The sequence below is a fragment of the Pinus tabuliformis genome, chromosome 3_2 (genome assembly GCF_031772625.1).
Source record: "Pinus tabuliformis cultivar Carrire ecotype Pingquan chromosome 3_2, CPIR1, whole genome shotgun sequence".
Lineage (NCBI taxonomy): Eukaryota > Viridiplantae > Streptophyta > Pinopsida > Pinales > Pinaceae > Pinus > Pinus tabuliformis.
Genome location: NC_142302.1, coordinates 1,084,596,035 through 1,084,621,179, shown reverse-complemented (window position 1 = coordinate 1,084,621,179; position 25,145 = coordinate 1,084,596,035).

Below are 25,145 nucleotides of genomic sequence, written 5' to 3'. Positions count from 1 at the left end.
GGTATCCTCGTACGTCTCCAATCAATTCATTCTTCTCTTTCACTATGATCACATGAAGTCTTATTTGATTATCTATATATATATGCTTACTGTCATGTTATCCTCGTGGTTAAGAGCTTGGATGTATTTTAATTATAATTTTATTAAATGCAAGCATTCATTTCTTAGGATGACTTTGTGACTTTGGAGATATACATTCTTCATAGTATGTGCACATGGGCCTCTTTTTACTCTTCTCAAATCTTACTGGCAAATGGAAATTTTGTCACCTATGGTTAGTTTACGTTTTTTCCTGTCTCACTATTAGATGCCCATTTCATTATCTCAATCATGTTTTAGTGTGCATCTTCATTTCCTATTCAAGGAACTCTTAAGAAACCACTATGGTAATGCAACAATTGGTAAGGAATTTGGAACAAGTAAAGGTAATAGATCATAGTTAAATCCTGTTTTATTTCTCTTATATTTGAGTTTTGATATATCACTATATATTTAGCATACAAAAATTTCAAGTCCTCTACACATATGAATTACATTGTTTGGACTTGGTCTTGATTCTTGACAATTTATGAGAATCATGGAGTGAATATGAAATTTCAAATATTAAGAGAACAATCATCACAGCAAAAGAACATTATCATTACTCTCATTTATGGTGGATTCTATTTACTTCAGATTCCTTGGACATGGAACATTGTTTTCTTCTAGCTTACTGCTTGTCTTAGGTTAGATTTAATAAATGATGATTTTGGGTCAATAAGATTTCAAAAAAATCAACTTCTTCATGCTTTTAATTCTAATTAAAAGAAGAGGTTATTTTTATTGGAGAAAATGATATTTCTCGTGTAACATCAAACAAAATTTTCCAATGGTAAGTTTCATATGCCCACTTTCATTCATTTCCATTTCTTTACTTTTGGTTTCAGTTTTGTTTCTAGTTTTCGTTGATATAAAACTCCATTTGACAACTCTTCATAATCTTTTTCACATCTCTACCAGAGCAGATTTGGAGCTCATTATCCTTATTTTCTTTCACGTTTTGGAACAATAGTAATAATTGTTCATCAAATCAGGTAAATGGGGGAGTCCGTGAACTTTTTTTTGTTTCAAAATCATTTCTTTTATTGGAAAATTGTCAATATTTTTTTATGCAAGTTTTGCGTTGAAACAAGAAAATTTGCAGCAGATAGAGACTTTTCATTTGGGTTGAATTTTACTTCATGGCTACTATTTCCCTTATGGTTTGGAAGATTAATTTCTTGTAACTTTGCAAGATAAAATCTATTAAAATCTCAACTTAAAACGAATGCTCACATGATTATTTTCTTTCATTCATTTATTGAGACATTTTATAATTAGTCTTGTTGAGGTTTGTCTTTTAAATTTGGACTTTTCTTTTTGTTTTTCCTTTGCCTCATTTTGACATGTTTGGAGTTTGCTTATTTCTTTTGATTCAATTCAGATTTCTTTTTCTTTCTTTTCTATTCATTATGGTTTTATTTTGGTAACTCCACTAAGTTTCATGTGGAATGCATTTTCCTCACCCAACATTGGTTGGCATACATGGGAAACGTTTACTCTATCCGTTCAATGAGTTTCATGTACCATTAAAGGTATATATTTAAGGGATAATGAAGCCCTCTTTCTTTAAAATATTTTTCATGGAGGAACACACATCCTTTCTAAGTGATATGATTCACCTTTTCAACGAAATAACTGACCTGAGTTTAACTCAATGAATCCCTCCCACCCTTCCACTTTATAAAAACCTCTTATTAATAGTCATGGGAAAACAATTTGGAGTCAACATTATGAAAGTATTATATCCATTAACATAAGTCTCTATTACCATCCCACCTCTTTCACTCAGGTACATTATAAACTAAAATCTCACAAATGCACTTATCAAAAGGGTGATTAAAAAAGGTGTTAGGTTCCTATACCAATAGGAGTCATAATTTTGAATGACTGAGATTAAACCTTGTAATATTGTACATACCTTTTGCTTTTGCAAATGTTTTCCATATTCAAAAAATTTAAAAATGTAAAGAGGGTATGTCCTAAAAGAATAATCAAAGGACAAAAAGAACAAAAAGGTAAAAAAAGATGAAAAATATGAACCCCAATAAAAGAAAAAAGACCATGAAAGTGAGCAAGCCAAAATGCCACTCCTATTTACTTTTTATGCATAATAATGATTGTGTGAAGCTTTTTATTATTGCCACAATCCATGATAGTTAAAATGTTTAAACTCGGATATTTCAAGTTTTTAATTTCATGTCTATAGATAGAGAATACAAATCTGGCCAAACAGTGTAACCTTGGCAGATAATTAGATAGGTAGAGTAAATAAAAGGAGCTCAATTGTTTAATCTAAGCCCTTGGATGTAATAAGGTTAGATTTAGTTAGTTTACTATTGTAAAGAAAAAGAAAAATATTTGATAAGGGTTTGCTAGCTCAAATGTACCCTAATAAACTGAAGTAAAAATGCTAGGATGAGTAGATGGGTAAGTAGAAGAAAGGTTGCAGAAGTATGATGATTGATTAGATAAAAGCATATTTATCATTCTCATCATGAAAGTTCCAGATATGAATGAACAATCAAGAAGGCAAATGGATTTCAAAGTCAATTAATTAACTTCCCCCATTCATTTCACCCCTTTACTTTACTAATTTCCCATAAATAAATTCTAAGTACTTAAAACCTTTAAGTCAAAGAGGCTCAGAGCATTTCTCTGACTTTTGGAGGGACCGGACCCTCGGCTCAATGACTTAAGGACAACAAGTACTTGATTCCCCTCATCAAAAATTCATCTCCCTTCATCCCCCCTCATTTCCCTAATAAAACCCCTTTTCCTAAGGTTAAAACACTATTTGCCTAGGGAAAGTAATCACCCCCATGAAAACCCCCTTTTTCCCAAAAAACCCACAAAAACACATTACCCTAAGTATTAAATGTTAATATGTGAAAAAACATCAAGTTCACAAAAAGACCATTTTCTTATTGATTTTTCCCTTTTCCGCTCATATTTTCATGTTAATTACTAATTTATTATATTAAATCCCAATGAAAACCCACTATCTCGTATATATTTAACTCCTCTATATAAAATAACCCCACCCATTAGTTTAGTTATAAACTATAGTACTACCCCTTATCCCTAAAAAAATATTAAAATCCCTCCCTCACTCATTAATCTTGCTTTAATCCATCGTGAACCCCGATACCGCCACACTTAAGCGCCTGCCAGGCCACCCACTAGCCTTCGTGCATCTTCCCCACCCGATCACCGTGCGATCACTTCCCTCCACATCTAACGACCCTTGTCCATATCGGGCCAACCCGCAATCCGAACGTTACCCACCCAAAAAGGTGGTTTTCTGCCCAACCCTCAATGGTACATGTCATTCAATGAGTGGAATCGGGCAACCTCTCCCCAATACCACCAAGCACCGAAAAGCGGTGCGATAGAAACCATTTACTGCTCGCCCACTACATGACAAAACGGCCACTGTTCACCCCGTACTCGCCAAAATTAAATTTTGCACATAAAGCCAAAAAAGCCCCAAATCATTTGTTTTCATTGGAATTTCAACTGTAAACCTCTGAAATGCATGCACAGACCTACGAACGTCGAAGCAGTCAACCCACATCCAGTTACACTCTAAAGATGCCGCAGAGCACCTAGTTTTCTTTCCAACCTACACAGAGCCCTTTCGACCATTCGCAGATACCAGCTACCCTATTCGGAGCCATTTTACCTCAATTACAAGTATTTAAGCCACAATTCACCAAAAAACCCTGTCAATTTCAAAACCAGTTACTAAGTGTTCTTAGTTAAAGATAAAAATTAATTAAAGAAACTCAAAGAACCCAAGCCTACTTTGTGCTAAACCACCATTGCGCTAAAAACACTGCAAATTACCTCCCCCATTCTCAAATCCACAAGAACTGAGAATGGCTAACCCAATTGCCATGGATGTGAGACCCATCTCTACACCCCACTTAGACCTAGACCACCTCTCCCTGGCTGATAGGGATTTCTAGATAAAGGACACCTCTGTCCATGAATCCCCGCTCAAAGTATATTGCCAAAGTAGGGATAGATACTTGAACCAGGCTGATGAAATTAGTCTGTGGGAGTCCAATTTTCCTAAGTACCAGTTCCCCAAAGTCCACATTTTCCTAGAAATTGTACATTATTGCCATGCCAACTATGTCCCCAGTCAAAGAGTAGTCATGTCCCCTAACTAGGCCATACTTTTCACTATCACTGCTGAATCTATAAATGAGATGCTACAACTCTAGCCTGGCCAAAACTTGACTCCCCTCTCCATTGGAGACCTATTGGACTTATATCCCAAACTCAGCCCTGCAAGATTGGCCCAAGTAATCCAAACCTTCATCATAGAAGAGAAGTATACCCCCAAAGACCCCCCTCCATATGTAGCAGCTTTATTTTCTCCTTAGGGCAGAAGTATTGTGGATATGATATCTAGTGTCCTAGGTTATACCACCAGTGAATATATTGATGAGATTATTTTAGCCTTCATGTCCATATACACTCCAGGACAACCTCCTGTTGTCATATATGACTATGCTCAGTTCATAGCTGACAGGATGCATGAACAGTTCCTCAGAATGAGTAATGAGGGAGTCTTCAAATACTCCTCAGTCTTGTATCACCTTTTCCTATATTATGAGTCAGACAAATTCCCACTTACCTTGCAAAAATTGGACACCAAGGGCCAACCAAGATTAGTTATCTTCTGGACCCCATTGATTCATCAACATCACTCCCCCTATTCATATAATTAATTCATAGATTTCTTTGTCCACCCTGTGATGACCATGCTCAGTGGAACCACTCCACCAAGAATCAGTCCTGAGATTAGGAGAGTCCTTCATCTAAACATCAACCATCAGGTGGGAGATTGGTACTTGTACCAAAACCACACTAAAATCAGGATTTATGGCTGTGAGATCGCCCCATAAAAACTACCTAAATACCTCCCAATGAGGTTATTTTCCCTAGAGTACTACAGGGAGATAATAAATTCAGATGAGGTAAACTTTGTTAAAGCCAAAAAGAAAGCCCAGCTCAAAATCAAAGACCAATTGGGTCCTTTTATTTGTAATAGCAGAGAAGCTAGAAAGGAGGTAGACCTGATCCGTTAGAGATTAAAACTAAAATAGAGCTTCATATGGAGATATGATCCATTGGATTTCATCTGAAAAAGAAGGCAAAATAACAAGATTTCCCCCTATATCCATCAACGCATCCCTGAGATATAAAAGTATGACAACCAATTGCAATGGGTGGCAAACACTTTAGAGGACAGGGATAATACTGAAGTTGCTGTGGAAAACAAATTAATAGATCTGGAAAAAAAACTTGATGAGGGTTCTTTCTTGCAGGTGGCAGAACAATCAGATAGGCCAAATCAGTCAACCAGGATAGAATCATCAGAAGAACTAGGAACTACTTCAAGTGCCCATCCAGTCATGCAAACTCCTCAGAATGAGGAGAAGGTCCCAAAAAGGAATAGGAAAGGGGCTTCCACTTTAGGAATTCCTACTTTTGCTATACAACAAGAGTCAAACAAAAGGAAAAAGCCCAATCCATCCTTTGAGCAAGAGTTCACTGATGACTCAGCTGAGGTCACCAACACAGAGGTTAAAAGAAGCAGGCCCACCACTCCATCTGGGAGTATGCAGGAGCCCTCCGCATCACAGACTTAGTTGTTGATGAGGCAGCAAAGTGTTGAGGTATCTTTCTTTAGAATTCCTACAGATAAGGAAACAGATATTAAGGAAAGATACAAAGAGATCAAAGCCAGAAATGAGAGGCTTAAGGCCCAAACATATGCCCAATATCTGTAAATGACCCCCACCAATCAAACAAGGCTAATGTCAACCTTTGATATCAAAGAGGGGAAAATGCAGATGACATTTATCAAGCCAACCACTCAGCAGCCAAGAGCAGCATCAGATTTCAGAAAGGTGGACTTTGAAGTACTGGCAAGGGATATTCATCCCATTGACCAGATTGAACTGCACAAGCAAACAGGGGAGATGATATACTCCACATTAACAAGGAAAGCCATTGCTGCCCACCAATTACAGAACTCCCTAAACAATATATCAGCACAATTTCAGTTGGAGAAGGCCTCCTCACAGGCCAAGGATAATAGAATCAAGTCCTTAGAGGACTTAGTGATTGAATTGGGACACGATCCCAAAGATGTAAAAGCTACAGAGTAGTTGATTAAAAAGAAAAATGATGACATTGCTACACTCAAGAAGTAGCTAAAGGTACCCCAGCTACATCACCCATAGACAAATGAATTCCTAGAAGCATAGCAAGGACATGAAGAGCTCATGGACTTGGTCTTGAAATTGAACGATCAACTCAAGGAGACAAAGAAGGAGTTGGACACTTTAATTCAGTTGAAGCAAAGTGACTTGGCCAAAACTTCTAGAAATGTCATCCCCACAGTATCTACAACAATTATTTCCACACTAGCAGCATCATTGGCACCCACATCTCCACCTGCCACAACATTGCCAGTAATAGCAGAACCTACAACAGCAATAGGTACACAGGGAGAGAAAGCAGCAGAATTAGTAAAAGCCATGGAAGAGATGTCTATCCAGGCTACAGAGATGAAGAGACTAAAGGAAAAGGTAGCAAGTCTAGAAACTGATTGTAAACTTGCCCAACTCCAGCAAAAAGAAGAAACACAAAAGGCACTAAGAATGGGTGAGAGAATCAAAATCCTGGAGAAGGATTTAACACTACAAAAACCACTAGGACAAACCAAAGAAATGCTCTGGGCCAATATCATTGACTCTGTCAATGATATTTGGTCATCAATTCAAGTTATATTTGAGTAGACGGAATTAGTGAAGAATGTACTGAAGCTATCCAAAAAATAAAGGAAGAACTGGGGAATAAACCAGAGGATGCCAATCGACTCATCCACTTTCTAAACAGCAAGAATAGATATGAGCTCCATGAGCTTAACATAGAAGATAGGACTAAGGCCATTCTAGAGATTAGGAAGGTTCTTTCCAAAAGAAACCTTATGCTTAACTTAGAGGAGAAGTGCCATAACATGTAGGTAGCCATTGATAGATTCATGGCTAAGTTTCAGATTTTGAGGGAGAAGGGTCTTCCCACTCCTATGGTCATCAATGACAAGCTCATGTCTCAGCTGGATGATGGAGATAGACTAAGAAAATTAGCTAAAGAACAAGCAACTTCTTCTACCATTAAATCCCTGCCAATAGGCAAAGTGTTATATGACACATTGGAGAACTTGTTTTTCTAGAGCATGAGGTGAAACACTTGTTTCTCACTAAGCCAAATTTTGCAAAGTACACAAAGGCAGATGAAATCTATAGAAGGATGATGAATGTAAAACTACCTGATGCAGAATGGTGGCAAAACATGACAGATTTACTATAATAAATTTACATTAGAAAGTTACTGCACAGTAAATGAAGGAAACTAGTTAAAACAGGTAAAAGCAGAGCAGCGGGGTCAAAGAGTAGCAGAAAGAGTATCAGTTGAAAGATGAAAGTGAATAAGATTCCAGCATAGAAATTCTACAAATATCAGCCAGCTTAAAGGGCTCCAACTTAACTGAAACAGCCAGCAACACCACAATAAAAGGGACAACATGAAGCACTTCAACAACAGTCTCTATCTTCATACAAGAAGCTATTTTTATTCCCTAGTTTAAGTCTCAAGTTGTTTGGATATCTTTTGTAAATATTTTTGTATATATACTTCATATTTCTAAGTATTAGGGGTGGATTCTTATACTTTCAATAGAAGTTTTTTCAAAGACTGTAAAAGCTTTTGTATCACTGACTGGGCCAGCATGCTAGATTGATGAATAAAGATCAGATATTTCAAGGGATTCATGTGTAAAATGGAGTACAAATGAGTAATTTTCTTGTGTTGTTTTATCTCCCTTAAAGTTGTTTCATAATCTTAAATATTTAAGAAGTCTGAATGTTTAACTTGAATATTATTTCAGAATTTGCTTAACTGCACTCTGTCTTACTGTTATACATTCTTACTATATTCTCTTAAACTATCTTAGCTAGGGAATTCTTAATTACTCCTTAGCTTCCGTAGTTTCTCCTCTGGTCTATAGTAAAGGATTCTTAACTGCCCTTCACATATGATTCATTGTTGTTCTCCCATCTTAGCCTCGGTCTAAGGATTCTTGATTTCCCTTTCACCCCTGTTAAGACTCATTTCGTCATTTAGTCCAAGGATTTGTACTTCACTCTACTATCTTGCCCCTTGAACATTCCCTTTAGTGATTTAACTCTAGCTTTGTTGCCCCTTCTTTGACTCCATTGCCCAATGGCCTAAAGGCATCAACCTATCAGCCTGTTTTAAGGATTCCACCACCAGATCTTCATACAAATCAAAAACCCCCTGAACTCTAGAACTAGCCTAATATCTAAGCAAACACAACTAAATTATATAGAGAAATCCCTCTCTGAGCCATAGGTTGGCTAGAGCCTATGCTTAAAAGTTGGTTTGTGGTTAGCTTGAATCCTTCCCTTCTTCCAAAACTTCTAAGGAAAAGTTTTGAGTGATAACATAGTGGCGACCATACTGGGGACTTGATCCTTAGTCTCCTAAAACTTTAAGGAAATCATAAACTTTATCTTAAGCCCCTTAAAGTCAGTTTTTACAGAAGTTTTAAAATTTACACTAAAAAACATTTAAAAAGTTATAATTTTGGCTACCAGGAAAACTCATTATACCAGGGCCAACCTGGATCCAAACCCTATAGTTATTGTGGATGATATAGATAGAATTATAAGAAAATAAAAAAAAGAATAGAATTTAGCTGATAAAACACCATTAGTTAAAGCTAATTCTTGTCCTGATGAGTGGTTGTTTTTAGAAGATTTACCTTTTTATGTGCAATTTGATCTTTCATTGTTTAGAACAAAATCTGAAAGTGTGCTTAATGAAACTGTTCTAGATCTTGATTTTGTTGCAGACCTTGATGTTCAAAGAGCTAATAGATCAATTGACGAATATATTCTGAACAATCCACTATCATCCATTAATACTGCTTTGACTGCTGAACTTTCTGCTCAATCCTACAACATTATTAATACCCCTTCCATCACTACCACACCATCCATTATTTCTACTACAGTTCATTCCACTGGCTCATTCATTCCACATCTCCCTATACAACCTAGAATCATGTTTCCACCTATAGACACTTCCATTTCACCCATTAGCCCTTCAAGTTCACTTATAGATACCTCCATCTCCCCTATCCACACAGCTGTCCCTTCTATCCCAATTTCCGTTATGGAAACCCCTTCATCCATTGTTAATGTTTCAAGTTCAATTGTAGATATTCCAACTTCAACTGTTAATATTCCAAATTCCACTGATTATACCCTGATTTCGATTGGAAATCTTTCATTTTCAATTGTAAGTATTGCTAGCTCATCCATCTCCATCTCAACCCAAACTAACCTTCCCTTATCTCCAAGCCAAGCCAAGGCTTTAGCCATGGCTAATAGATATGCCCCTTGTTGTTTCCTGGTCAGTTACATGACCTACCTCAGGACTATCAAAGCAAAATTCAATTATTTGATGCTATAGGCCTATACATTGCTCAGCAACATCTTAACAGAATGAATGATTATTTTGAGTTACATGAGATAGATGATGCAGATGTAAGAATGAGACCTTTTGTCCAAACATTAGCTAGGGAAGTTAGAACCTGGTTTAGAAACTTAGTTGCTGGTAGTATTACAGATATCACAAACTTCCATAGGATGTTCATCGAGAGATGGGAGAGGAAGAAGAACCCATTGCAGATACTTTGTATGAGAAAGTTAGGAGAGGTCCTAAATAATCAGTTCAATATTACTGCACCAGGCTTAATAACACTTACAATGCCATTTTTGCCAACCTTAAACCTCCTCTTGATCTCGTAATGATGAATTTCCCTGATGGTTTTGATCTAGATATGGCCTACCAACTTAGGGAAAGAGAGCCTACAACCCTAGAGCAAAGCCAACCAATGCAGTAAAAGTAGAGGCTAATGTTTTAGCCAAAAAAGCCCGAGCAAAGATAGAAAGGAGAGTAGGATTTGCTGATGAAGCTTCAATGTCTGATGGTAAAGTAGATCTTTTGGGCAAAACTGTAGAAAGAATCATTGTTTCCAGGAAAACTAGTGTCCATTCAGAACTGCTAGTCCCACTAAGATCGGTAGCTATCTTAGAAATAAACAATTCAAAGTAACTTGTGTTATCCTTTATGAGAGATAGATGAGAGAGAAGCAGAGAGTACGAACCTCAGTCTTTCGCTTGGCTCCTTGCTTGTTTCCTCTCTCCTTTGATAGAGCTTCACCACTCCTTTCTCACTTTACCCGCTTCAAAGAACACCTATACAGTCAAAACAACAAAATACCATCAAAGCATAGAGATCTATAACCATAAATAATGTAGAATCAGATGTACATTAACCATACAAATGCATACACAAATACAAGATTCAGAAATATACAAGTATATGGAGGAAAACTCAAATAGCTTTATTGATAGAAGTAGTAGAAGAGAGGATTACAACCCAACTTTCTGATCCAGCATCATCCTACCAGCATGAAAGCCCTCTTCACCTCATGAAATGCTAGATCACCCAACAATACAATGTCTCAAAGAGAAACCAACAACACTTCCTTACAAATTACAAAATTCCAGCCTTTGGATCTCTAGGATGAGGGATCCATATATAGATATTTGCAGGGGGGGTGAGTCATCTTTTGGAATTTTGATTAGTTTCATTTCATTGATAGTTCTTGGTTCCACTTGGAGATTTCATGATTTCTTACTCATCCCTGGGTGAATTTAGAGAGGCAAGTGTCATATGAGTAGTTTCTAGAAGATTCTCTGGGTTTCCACCTAGCAAACTGCCTTTGCCATTAGTCTGCTGTCGCTCATCGCACCCTACAGAAGGGATTTTCAGTATGCATCACACCCTTTGTGTGTAGCAGGTGAGATGCATCACACCCTTAGCATGGAGCAGTCTGTATGGTCCAGTTTTGACTAGTTCTAAGCAGTTTTTCAGGGAGAACTTCTGGGAAATGATGTAATTAGCTGACCTTGATGCTTTAGGGTATGAAACAACACTTTTGGGGTTTGAGAGCCCTTGGATTATGGACATATGTGATTGGGGTTGCAGTGCCCAAATATGTCTATAACAGTTGCCCCCTAAAGCATGAGGTCGTAAATCTTCTGATGTCGGGTGAAATGCTTTATCATGAGGATCCGAGGTTTTTCAGACTGGAAGGTGACCTGTAATAAGATACAATACAATACATTATCTTCATAATATTTTCATGATCTAGCTAAGGTGGGCATTCCCATGCTCATCTTTATAAATTCATTTTGATGTACATAGGACAGACAATCGTCTCTGTGGTAGACTGATGATTTTGGTAGAGCCATCATCCTTTAGCTTGGATGATTATCTGTGCAGCTATGATGTACATTTGATGTCTTTATTTTCCTGAATATATCACAACCCAGATGGATGAAACTGGATTCGGGGTCTTCAAACTCGTTCAATCTTCGCCCGAAGTACAAGTCGATCCATGTGAAAAGATGTTCTGATGTCGAACATGGAAAGACATCGCTTGATTACCAGCGAATGATGTAAGCTGTTAACAGGTGCAAGAGGAATCACCGATAATGATAATGACCCTCAAGGTACTACAGTACAATTCATGTGGTGTGAATACATGAGTCGATGTCAAACACCACGCAAAATCTTTCGGTCGAAGGCCATTGATGTAAACTTGTCGCCGGAAGTGAGAAACTTGCCATTGAGGCATGCAAGCTTCAAAATACTGAAAGGGTTGTTCCTAAGTCAACTTCTTGGATAATGAGCTGATGTCGATAAGAAGTGACTCATCGTAGGAGGGCCTTAATGAATCCCACATCTATGGCACGGAACGAAGCAAATGATTTTGTGGAGGTGAAAACGATATGATGATACAAGGTTCAAGGTGGTGGTCATGAAAGAATGGAGCGTGAAGGTATTGCAGCGGATGGGGCGTTAGCTGGGTTGGTGAATTCTCTGAGTGACTTCTATTGAACATATCGTGACACTGAAAATTGATTGGTAGCGTTAACCCCAAAATGGATGGTACGGAGGACCAATGGTGATATGACCGGTGAACAGAATAACCCAATCTGACTCAATCATGGTGATGGAGTGAAAGTGTCATGTTCAAGAGCGACCTACTACCAATGAAGTTCTTCAACTTTTCTTCCCTTTTTCCCCAGTCATTGTTGACCAGTACCTCTTTATTTTTGTCAAGCTTGAGGAGGATAACATATGCTTGTTCTATAATTTTCCCTTCGGGCAAACCTATCGCTATGTTTTAGCGAGCCTAGCGACAGTGAAACTCGCTCTTATCCGTATGGACAAGTTTGTCGCTATTGTTTTAAGGAGTTTAATGAAAAAGATAACTCGGTCCCTTTCAATTTTAGAGAGTCGGAAAAGAGGTGGAAAGGAAACTCCAGTAGTCCTTTTTCGTAGTATATTCCCTTAAGTCCGAAAAAGTATAAAATAATACGAAAGGGATGACTTTTCCAATCACTTTAGCGAGCCGAAAAAGACAAGTGATCAATATTTTTGTGTAATGATCCCTTAGGTCCAAGAAGATTAAAATATAGAGGAGGGATGCCACTTCCAATCACTTTAACGAGCTGGAGAGGCCAATTGCTTAGCAATCTTTTCATATTTTACGAGTCTAAAAAGAGCTTAAAGGAGACTCGTTTTTGAGGAACGAGTGATGTTTTTGGATAGCAACTGATTCCAGGTATGGTTTGGAACTTTTCAATCACGACAGTGTAAAGAAGGTGGCTAATAGAATCACTCATCGCAGCTGTTCCTCAAAAGGGTAAACAATCAAGTGGAGGCATATGATCGGCTAAAAAGAGTGGAGGTGATGGTAAGAACATGACCAAAGCTCAAAAGCTGATAGTAATGCGATCACAAAGGTTATTTACCAAAGGTGGGTTCATTTTTTAATGAGCTTGAACTCTGGGGGAACATATGCTCATTGCTAGGTTTATTTTTTAACGAGCTTGAACTTCGCGTAAACCTACTCATGCCAGTTGTATACTAGGGATGTCTCTCATCAGTAGGTTCATTTTTTAGGGAGCTTGCCCCATGAGAAACTTTGCTCCGAAGCCTTTTGTGTGCAAGATAGAAACGACCAACTACTGTCCTAAGGGTTAATGAACTACTGAGGTTAGCTAGGATAGATTCGTAGAAACATCTCCTTTACTTTGCCGGTGCCATTTCGCCCTTGCAAAGGTGAATGGTTGACCAAACCATTCACCTAACTTAAGCAGTTGAAGTTAGTAAAAACTATGGGGTTAGAGTTACGCTGGTCGCTTTTCACTTGCATAAAAAATGTTTCCATGCCCCCACGTATAAAGAGAAGTAGAGTTTCCAGGTTACCATACGGAAGTTCTCGCATTAGCAAGATTGTTCCATCTGCGTAGTAGACAAAACACTTCCTTGGCTCTATCCATCGAAATAGACAAAGGTGAATGGTGGGAGCTTCTAATCACATAACCTTTGACAGGGGAATCCTTTTCTAGTCTAATCCCATTTTCCTAAACAGACGGGTGTGTCAAACTAGTCATATATCCTACGTGGAAACCTACCTTATATCTGGGGTTTTCCTGCCGAAGCAGACCAGGGCACATGCCCCCTGGGTTTAGTCACATTCACCGAATCACTCGCACTCATCAGGTGGACAGATTGGAGGTTGATGAGACATTCCTTGTGCAAAAAGACCATTTAGGGATGGCATTTGACTAGTAGCCGTGTTTGAACCGGGGAATGAAAGCTGGTCTACGAGCTGGACCATTCTGCCTTCATATGGGAAACACATCACCCGAAAGAGTGAGGAAACAATAGCTCCCATGCTGTAAATGTAGTCACGCCTAAGGAGTAGATTGTAATCTAGAGGCCCTTGGACTACCATCACATTTAGATGAACGGTTTTCCTTCTCAAAGTTATAGGCAAATTTGGAAGGATCCCTAACGGTCGACTGGTTCCTTTATTGAAGCCTGACAGATTTCGAATCTCAGGCAGAAGCGATGGTGAACCAAGCACTTTCCAAGCAGTTGAGGAAAGGATACTCACAGAAGCCCCTTCATCTATGATAGTACCAGCCATGATCATTTTGTAAGCTTGTACTATGATTCGAAATGGTACATTAGATGGTAGGCGGGGTCTCCCTAGTAGATTCCAATCAAAGGAAACGACTAGATTGCTTGGAGGAGGGACCGAATAAACGGCTGGGTGAATCTCTTGAACTGAGGAACTTCCCTCCTGTGGTAGAGGAAAGGGTAGATTGCCCTCTTTTTCATCAAATTCTGTGTTAACAAAAAGAATTTGAATGGTGTCATTCTCATTCTCTTTGGAGACTGTATCATCTGAAGATGGACTTTTTGAAGACAAAACTGTGTCGACTGCCATCTCGACTTGTTGACTTTGGTCCGATGTGGACTCAGAAGGTTTATCTTCAATGATAGGCATTTCGATCGACAACATAGGTGTGACAGTCGAATTTTCAACTAGCGATGGACTTGGAAAGAGTTTCTTGTATCCTGGAGGAAGTCGCTGTGGTGAAGCAGGACGGTTATCCAAGACTCTTTTAGCTTCGTCTAGGAAAGGGCAACGATGGAGGGCATGATCGCCTTCACACAACCTACAAGGAAATTTAAATCTTCCCTTTTTCCCATTGACTTCATTTTCACTAGTTGACGGTGTACTCTCAACATGATCGACAGAGGTTGAAGATACTGGATTGTGCAAGTGGGGAGACTAGTCTCTCTAGATCCGTGGGATGTAGGGGCAATCTCGATGATAATGGTCTCCTTTGCAAATGACACATGGAGATTTGGGTTTGGATGGTGTAGTGTGTCGATTTTTGCCAAACGATGCATGGTTGCCCCCTTTCGTCGTTGGCTTCTTCTTCTTCTTCTCCTTCCCTTTCTTCTTCTTCTCAGTTGCTTGGTTTTCAGTGTTACTAGTTTCACCAAGCGAAGAAGAAGAAAGAGAGGGAGAAACAAACGAAGTGGAAGGTGGGGGAGCAACTTTAGTATCATCTGGTTGCTGATTTGATTACTGAGGGTTTACAGTGTTTTGAACGATAGAGGTCGAGAAAAACCATACTGGCAGGCCAATTGTGAGTCCTGGGAGGGACAATGTAGCAATGTGTGGAGCACCAACATCTCCCGAAGAGGAGAAAGGACTAGAATTCCCCCCAAGGGGAAATTCTTGATTGGTGGACTCCATCTTCTCAACCTAAAACCAACAAGGAACAATGATGTTATTCTGAATTAAAATAAACTTTATGATGCTTTGACACAACTTGCTTTTTCAATTTTTAAGAGTCGAGAAAAAGCTAAAAATGACTCTAGTCGCCTTCGATTTTTAATGAGCCTGAAGTGATAAGTGCTCAGATGGACCTTTTCTTTTAAGGAGTCTGAAAAGGAATCAAAGTGACTACTCTGGAAATCTAGACAGAGGGATTACCAAACCAATTGCAAAACTGCAATATACACCTTGGTGGTAAATTATAGAGAAATTATCGAGGACTTTACGTACGGTAGTCAATCTTTCTGAATGTTGTGTTTAGTGCATTGCGATCGATAGGGCGACAGACAGAGCTTCCTAAGGATAAAGGATATCAGCCTATTGTGGTCACCAAATATATACTTGACGGTACGTGGGAGCACAAGTCCGTACTAGCACTTGACGTATCAAAGAGGAGGAATCACTCAACCTATGATGAAAAATGATAGTTACCAGGCTTTACGATGCCGGAATACGTCTCTAGCCTAGACTTCTAGACGTTGTGCCTTAGGTTCCAAAGCGTTTTTATGTTCATTGATGTTTATTTTATATTTGATCTTTCTTAAGAAGTTTTCCTTTCAATGTTCACCGCATGATGTAGATGTACAACTCCTAAATATGCAATCTAAACTGATAAACAGTCGTTTATTTTCTTTTAGCAATGAAAATCCTAGCTACTAAGGAAAGGAAAATATGATTCTTTCAACATAGAGCAGAGAGCACACACTGAATGCACTTTTTCTAAATCAAATTCCGCATGCAGTCTAAATGCAAATGCACATGCATGTATTTGTTTTTTAGTTCCCTTAACGTGAGAATGACAAAAAGAAAACTAAGTACAGATCTAAACTATTTTCTTTCAAAGCGGCAGTACTAACAATTTCCTCTTTTCGAAATGAAAGGAAGACTAAGACGACACTTTGCGATTTTGAATTTAAAACTGCTTTCGACACTTGAGATACTAATAATTTCAAAATCAAGTACAATGGCAAAAGTGTAATCGACTATCTAAAAGAGGAAGACTTTACGACACTCTTTTTCTTGACTGAAAACAACAGTTGTGACACTTTCGAATCAAAAGACGATAGTGCAATTATGCTACTTTTTGCAAAGGAGGACTGTAAATGATGAAAAATACATAAAAAAAATTCACAATTGCTTATCAATGGAGGTTGAATAATGTGAAGGAAGAAGGTTTCATCAGTGATATACTGATCATAGACAGCAAAACTACTGAATAGAGCTGAAAACAATGAAGAAAAAACCAAAATCTGGAGGCAGAAACAGTCTCATTCAATCATCGCACCTAGGGAAACAGGGATGCATCTCACCCGCAACACACGGGAGGTGCGATGCATCTAGACTACCAATGAGAGACAGTGCGATGGTCCAGGGACAACACTGAGCTTGGTTTTCACCCAAAGTTTGCAGCTAAGTTCAAGGATTTAGGTCGATCTTATGATAGACAGTAAACACAAAGTATAGAGGTTGATCTAACGAGGTTATTGAGCTACCACCAGGGCACTTAGGATGTTTTCAAGTCAGATGTTCAATTCATAAACCAACCCGGAGATTGACTGAAGCAGCGTTGATCTACTTTGTAGTTGCATAGCAAAAGCAGTTCGAAGGCTAGCTAGCTTAACTTCAGGCTTCGTATGTAGTTTATAAAGAAAACAACAGTAACAAACAAACAAACTATTCGCTCCCCAGCGGAGTCACCATTTTGTTTCCGGGAAAACTAGTGTCCATTCAGAACTGCTAGTCCCACTAAGACGAGTAGCTATCTTAGAAACAAACAATTCAAAGCAACTTGTGTTTTCCTTTATGAGAGATAGATGAGAGAGAAGCAGAGAGTACCAACCTCAGTCTTTCGCTTGGCTCCTTGCTTGTTTCCTCTCTCCTTTGATAGAGCTTCGCCACTCCTTTCTCACTTGTCCTGCTTCAAAGAACACTTGTAGAGTCAAAGCAGCAAAATACCATCAAAGAATAGAGATCTATAACCATAAACAATGTAGAATCAGATGTACATTAACCATACAAATGCATACACAAATACAAGATTCAGAAATATTCAAGTACATGGAGGAAAACTCAAATAGCTTTATTGATAGAAGTAGTAGAAGAGAGGATTACAACCCAGCTATCTGATCCAGCATCATCCTCCCAGAATGAAAGCCCTCAACCTCATGAAAAGCTAGATCACCCAACAATACAATGTCTCAAAGAGAAACCAACAACACTTCCTTACAAATTACAAAATTCCAGCCTTTGGATCTCTAGGATGAGGGATCCATATATAGATATTTGAAGGGGGGGTGAGTCAGCTTCTGGGATTTTAATTAGTGTCATTTCACTGATAGTTCTTGGTTCCACTTGGAGATTCCATGATCTCTTACTCATCTCTTAGGGGTGGTTTTTTATACTTTCAATAGAATTTTGTTCAAAGACTGTAAAAGCTTTTGTATCACTAACTGGGCCAGCATGCTGGATTGATGAATAAAGATCAGATATTTCAAGGGATTCATGTGTAAAGCGGAGTACAAATGAGTAATTTTCTTGTGTTTTTTTATCTCCCTTAAAGTTGTTTCATAATCTTAAATGTTTCAGAAGTTTGAATGTTTAACTTGAATATTATTTCAGAATTTTCTTAACTGCATTCTGTCTTACTGTTATACATTCTTAATGTTTTCTCTTAAACTATCTTAGCTAGGGAATTCTTAATTGCTCCTTAGCTTCTGTAGTTTCTCCCCTGGTCTATAGTAAAGGATTCTTAATTTCCCTTCACTCATGATTCACTGTTGTTCTCCCATCTTACCCTCGGTCTGAGGATTCTTGATTTCCCTCTCACCCCCATTAAGACTCATTTCACCATTTAGTCCAAGGATTTGTACTTCACTCTGCTATCTTTCCCCTTGAACATTCCCTTTAGTGATTTAACTCCAGCTTTGCTGCCCCTTCTTTGACTCCATTGCCCAATGGCGTAAAGGCATCAACCTATCAACCCATTTTAAGGATTCCACCACCAGATCTTCATACAAATCAAAAACCCCTTTAACTCTAGAACTAGCCTAATATCTAAGCAAACATAGCTAAATTATATATAAAGAGCCCTCTACGATCCATAGGTTGGCTAGAGCCTATGCTTAAAAGTTGGTTTGTGGTTACCTCAAAGTCTTCCCTTCTTCCAAAACTTCTAAGGAAAAGTTTTGATTGATAACAAAAGGAAGCATGGGAAATATAGGTAAAAACCCGTTGGGGCTATGGACGCTCACTCGCAACAGGTCCATTCTTGTATGGCATAAAAGACAACTTCATCGGGGTAATGTTCCAGCTCGTTAGAAGCGACGTGATATCATAAGTAATTTATAACAATGGATATATGCTTGATCAAAACTCCTATATGTACCTTCCTCTTTTTCTCATACGAGGTAATTTTAAAATAAAACTTTCCCAAATTTTGGATTCATGATTTTTACTCAAGTCTGCGTTGAGTACTTATCTTCTCAAACTCATATTCCTTAATCTATTTATGTGGGACCCATGGAAGTATTTTATTGTTTGACAATTTAATGGACTCCATTATGTTTAACCTTTAGGAAAATTAAAGTTCATTATCTTTAACCATAGATAGTTGCTTCTTCCCCGTGTGTCACCAGTGCTGTAGTGAAAACTCAACCCCCCCATTTTTGACTTATTTACTTCAAATAATGGGGGCCCTTTCCATAATTTTTTGGTTAAATCACTTTTTTAATATTTTTGATTTAGTTATGTGCAAGGAAAATTTTAAGGATGGAAGTTTATTCCAAATTTTAGAAGCCTTGGCGAATCTTACTAGTCCCTAATATGCAAATTGTAAAATGTTTGGAAATATTTTTGAAATATTTATATTTCTAATGATTTAATATTAGTATATATAAAATTTTGGTGATTTTTAAAGTAAAATAATTTTATACTATAAAATGTGGACAAATCATTTATAGAAAAAATAGAAATTGGCAAATCATTTTTTGGAAAAAACATGGGAAATTAGCCCACCTGCGAATATTAGCCCCTAAAATTTTCCTTGGTTAAGCGTCCTAAAATTTCTTCAATTTTTCATTTTCTCCACATTCCCATTTTGATTATTTCATTGAGTTCAACTTTTCACAAGCTTTCCATTGGCTCTTGTTAATCTCATTTGGTTACACGGTTTTCAAATGGCGCTTCATCGAAGTTTGCTGATTCTTTTATTGCATGGGCTAAAAAATGTACAAAATGTGTATTATTTTAATTTTTGTAAATAAATTAGTAATTAATTGTAAATATTAATTCCTAGTTAATTTTCACTAATTAATTCATTTTTCACTAACGGTCCTATAAAATTGCCATAGCCAAATTGTAGAACAATTAAAATTATGTGTTTTCAGGATCTCTGTAATTTATTCCAATTCTCATTTTTAAAAGAAATTATGAAATCTGAAATCTCAAAATTGCAAAGTGGTTGTATTTCATTTTGTCAAAATTTTAATTACCAAATAATTGTAATTTATGAGCATGTCCCATTCCAAGTGAGCCACATTATACTTGAAGCCACATCCCCTACTAGCTAAACTAAAAGACATAGTTACTAGTGGTGCACCAGTGAGTTACACCTATTGTGTTCATGCCCATTATACTTGAAGCCACATCCCCTACTAGCTAAACTAAAAGACATAGTTACTAGTGGTGCACCAGTGAGTTACACCTATTGTGTTCATGTTGGGTTCCTATCACATGGTATAGATAGGCCCATAATCACCCAAAGAGGGAGGTAGTGAAAAGACAGCACCTGACACATGGAAAAGAGGGGAATTATACATGGATGTTTCATGTTAGGAGGTGAAGGAAAAGGAAGGGATGCATTCATAGGAGGATACGAAAGGACCCACATGAAAATAAAAACATGAAAATAAAAAGAGAAGTAACAAGAAACATATAATGCTCGCTTTGCATGGGGAGATAGGAGGTACTTTAGGAGAAAGTTTGGACTCATTATCTATCTTAGATTGTTGGTCTACACTGGTTCCATTTTCTAACAGAAGGCATTCAAGACTGATGTGAGGTGACGTGTGTAGTGGTGGAGCATGATATGGATGATTGGGGACTAAATTGTACCTGGTTATTGATTCGGTAAATTGGAGTTGGTGCTTGTTGTCCTTGAGCTTATGCTTCGTTACTCAAGGAACTAATTCCCTTAATTGTGTTTGAGACCTTGTTTATCTAAGCCTATGTTGGATGTATGAAGATTAGTGAATGAATGAACCACTGATGTAAACTTCCCTATTGTAGGAAATACCTCAAACCCTGGATCTAGTTTGGATTTGGTGAGTTATAAGAAAGGTTGCAGTGTAGCAAGCTGATGGTTGGGAGGAGAATGGAAATCCTTTGTTTAGTTTCCTACCATTTAAGGCTAATTCAAATAAGTTTTTTGGATTATTCATGTTATCCTATAGATTGGAATATGCCTTATTAGGTTTATGACCAATAATTAATCATGTTCCATTTATATGAGGATGCATGATTCACTATTTAATATTGGTTAACCAACTGACCTATGTACCTATGTTGATTATGAGTTGATTGATTTATGCGGGTTCAAGATTTATATTCTCTTGTAGTTTATCGAATATGATTGTAATTGGTGATCTAATATCACTCAAGACTGGTCTATTATTTAATGAGTTTCTATCATCATTATAGGTTTATAGGTTTTGGAAGCTCATTTCCATAACCATAATGGTGGGATACATCATTAGGAGTGCAATTTGTATGTTGAGTGTAAGGAATAACTCTATATTATGAAGCTTTTTAGATATTTGTATGATCATTGTGTAGGTGTGGCTTTAGATTCCTATAGGGTGATGGTTTAATTTATGGATATATCCGTTTGAAGATAGTCTCATGAATTAGAGGGTCACTTGCATGAATATGCTTGGTTTCTTGACATGCTTCAAGTAACCTACTTTTTTATGTGATTCCTATAATGTAATATGTTACAAATATCAGGGATTAATACACTATTGAAGACTACATAATTCTTCTTATGAGGAGGAAGTAATTAGATACATATATTTACTTGTAAATTTATCAAATCATGAATAATGAATGATATGCTATGAGATGTAGGTAAAAGTATCAACTCTATCCATGGAGAAATGTGACACTAATGTGTGCCTCTAATGAGATTTTATGCGTGTGTGTGTTTTCTGAGGGATATTTCTATGAGTTGTAAGTGAAAGTATAATCTTTGTCCATGAAGGAATGTGACACTAATGTGTGTATCTCATGAGATGTTGTGTGTGTGTGTTGTCAATATATTCCTTCATGCAGGGATATTTATATGGTTGGATATGAATGCCTAATGTGCTCAGTTAATTATTTCATTGTGTGGATTCCATTTTTTTGTATGGCCATGGTTGATGATTGGTTAAGACAAATAATTGTATTTATGTTGTGTTGTATGTTTTATAATTAAGGCTAATAATATTGGGAGTGGAATCCATCTTGTGATATAATTTGTTATTGTTGGGTTGGAATTTACTAAGTGACGCTAGCCTATTGTGGTGCCTATTGGTAGGTATATTGACTATTTATTTTCCCTTATTATGGCTATGTATGGTGATTCGCATGTTGGTGTCTTGAATGAAGGGTTCACTCTTGAGGAAGTCAACAATTGGAGAAATGCCTTGCTTTAAGGAAATATTGGTCAATTCATTGGAAATTGCTTAAAGTTTATAAGTTTGAATGTTGAAGACACTGGGCTCGTATCCTGGTCTAGATAAAATAGAAAAATTGGTATCCTATATAGATGTATTTTAGGTCTAACGGATGCTTCCGAGAGTCCATGAATCTAACCATTTATGACTTACACTCTTTTGTGGAAGCACCATATGTGAAATAATCTAGATATCTTGCATGGAAAGGTGATATCTATGGTGGGATACAAAAGATGTCATTGGCACTATTGACATTAGCATGGGACATGATTATTCCCATTGTCAAATGTGAAAATTCAAGTTTTGTTGCACCTCCCTCAACAAGTAGTATGTGTTGGTCATTTTTTGAATGCTGGCATTGAAGAAGGGCACTAGACAAAGATTTCCTTGTTATATAATAAAAAATTTCATACCGTGTTGTTTTGGTTTGGAATACCATCTACTTCATGCCTTAGCATTGGGATGCTATGATGTCATGGCATGGTGGCGGGACGAGAATATATCCATCCTAAATGATGAAGAAAGGAATTGACGTATAATGGTGAAATCATGCCTTGGGAACCATATTTGATATAATGTAAAGATGTAGATCAACATTAAGGTGCTTGGCCTAGTGGGACCCATGACCCTAGCTTAGGTGGAAAAGTCTTTGAGGGATGACAATGCTACATGGACACCACATGGATAGGTGATGTGGATTTATGCTGACATGGTTTGACACGTGGTAGGTAGGAGAATCCGTTTTGGATTTCCAAAGAGATGATTATGGATGACACATGGCATCTTCAGGGGCTACCAAATGGAAGGATGACATCACCCTAATGTCGTTAAGAAGCAGAGGGGGATAAATGACATGGAGCTAGGTGATGTGGATGCTAGGTGGCACCACGAGTCAATTCACATCATATCAAAAACAAAAGGTGTGACATAAAATTATTAGCATTGAGGGACAGGAAAATTCTCATTAGCACCTCCCAACTAGCACCAAGCTTGTCTCTAGCACCTCCAGGTTAGGGGCGTAGTTAACAAAGAGAGATAAATGAGATTTCATCTTAAAATTGATGTGAAAGACTTTGTCATGTCATGGATGATTGAAGTGAAATGCTCCTAAAGGAGTAGCATGATGGAAAAAGCGCATGATGACATGGTAGGAGCCATGTTGAACCACATGTGATGTGGAAGAACCACATAGCCTCTTGAGAGTACCATGTAGTAGTGCTTGTCGATATGGAAAGGATTAAGGGCCCAAGCTTCAAATGGGTATAACTTTGAATCGATAAATTAGATTGAGATAAACTTTATATCACTGGAAAGATCTCAACGAGTCAGACCCTATGGTGGAATTTGTACTAATTTTTTTACGAGTTTGGAAAAAAAGATTTTTTTTACCACATATTCATAATAGACCTTGATGATTGGGTTAATGTTGATGTAACATATTCCATAGCCCGATAAATACCCAAGGGAGTGGGAATATGTGTTACAAATCTTCTTACATATTTTTTTTAAATGTATATATGTTTAATTTATATATTAATTACTTTTATAAATTTTTGTAGGGTGAATTGTATTACCCTCAAAAACACAAATATACATAGTGATATGTAGATAATTAGGTTAGTACTTAACTAGGGAGAGTTGACCATATCCAAAAATACACTCTCCTTAAATTGGAGAGGGATAACTAAATCCCGAGATAAAAAAATTAAACTGATTGAGACTGATAAACTAGTCTAAGTGTCCTTGTACTTAAACATATATAAACATAAAAAAAAAACCATAACCAATACCATATCACATATAAGTCGAAGGATTTGTATTTGATACTACAACATAGATTGGTTCTTTGGGGTCCTTTGAAGTACCTCATGCAACTAGAGGAGTGCCAAGGTGTTCTTCAATCCTCTCCATCCTCTAATCTAGATCCTTCAGGTGTTTGTGCAGGTGTTCAAGAGAGTGTAATATATTTGTATGGTTCTCATGCTGGTCCAAGATAGTCCATCCTAGTAAAAACTTCATCTACTAATACAAGTCCATAGTCTGCATGTATTAGTCGAATCATCCCCTTATGCGACCTATATCTACGATCCAATCACCTCATTCTTTAATTCCCTTAGTATTCAAAAGAGTAATCATATGAGCGGATCATTCCTCAGATTGACTGAGTTCTTCTTGAACATTGATAGGCGTAATCTCTCGATATTGCGAGGCAAATTATTCTAGCCTATGGTGCATGCAGGTGTTACCTTTGTAGGTCTGATCTTGGTAGTAAGTGGACCCCCTTCTAATATGATCCCATTGGTGATATGGACTTACGCATAAATGCAACAGAATATAGATATAAACATAAACACAGAGATGTAGTAGAAATAAAACTTCATTTCATTAATATCAAAGCACTGAAATATGCTTACACATAGAATGGAAATAAACTAGCTCGAGTGATGGCAGCTTATCTCTGAGAAGAGATGTTATGGCTACATGCCTCTAAAATGTCTTACAATGAAGCTCGAAGGCCTATTTATTATTGAGAAAGAATGGAAAATGATAAACATCAAAAAACCTAACCCTAGGAGATGAAACACCAAAACATGGGCCCAGTTGGGGTAAATTGGTAAATCAACTTCCCGAGGTCATAACTTTGGCATACGATCTCTATTTGATGTGCATGATACCTCGTTATAAAGACCTATCCGAGGAATATAAAATTCAACTAAAAGCATGAGTCAAAGGCTCATGTTTGTTTGTTTTCCAAAAAAATGTCGTTTAGGGCATCAAAACGGCTCTAGAAGTTCAAGACCCGAAAAAATGCCAAAAATAGTAAATTGTGCTACAATAAGGAAACTAAGAAACTAAAAGAAACAATGGTGGGGTCCAAATGGAATAGGTGGGTGGACACGAATATCCACCTAGATCAGTCCTACCCCCTTAGGAAGCAATGGTCCCCATTGTGTTGAGTGCCT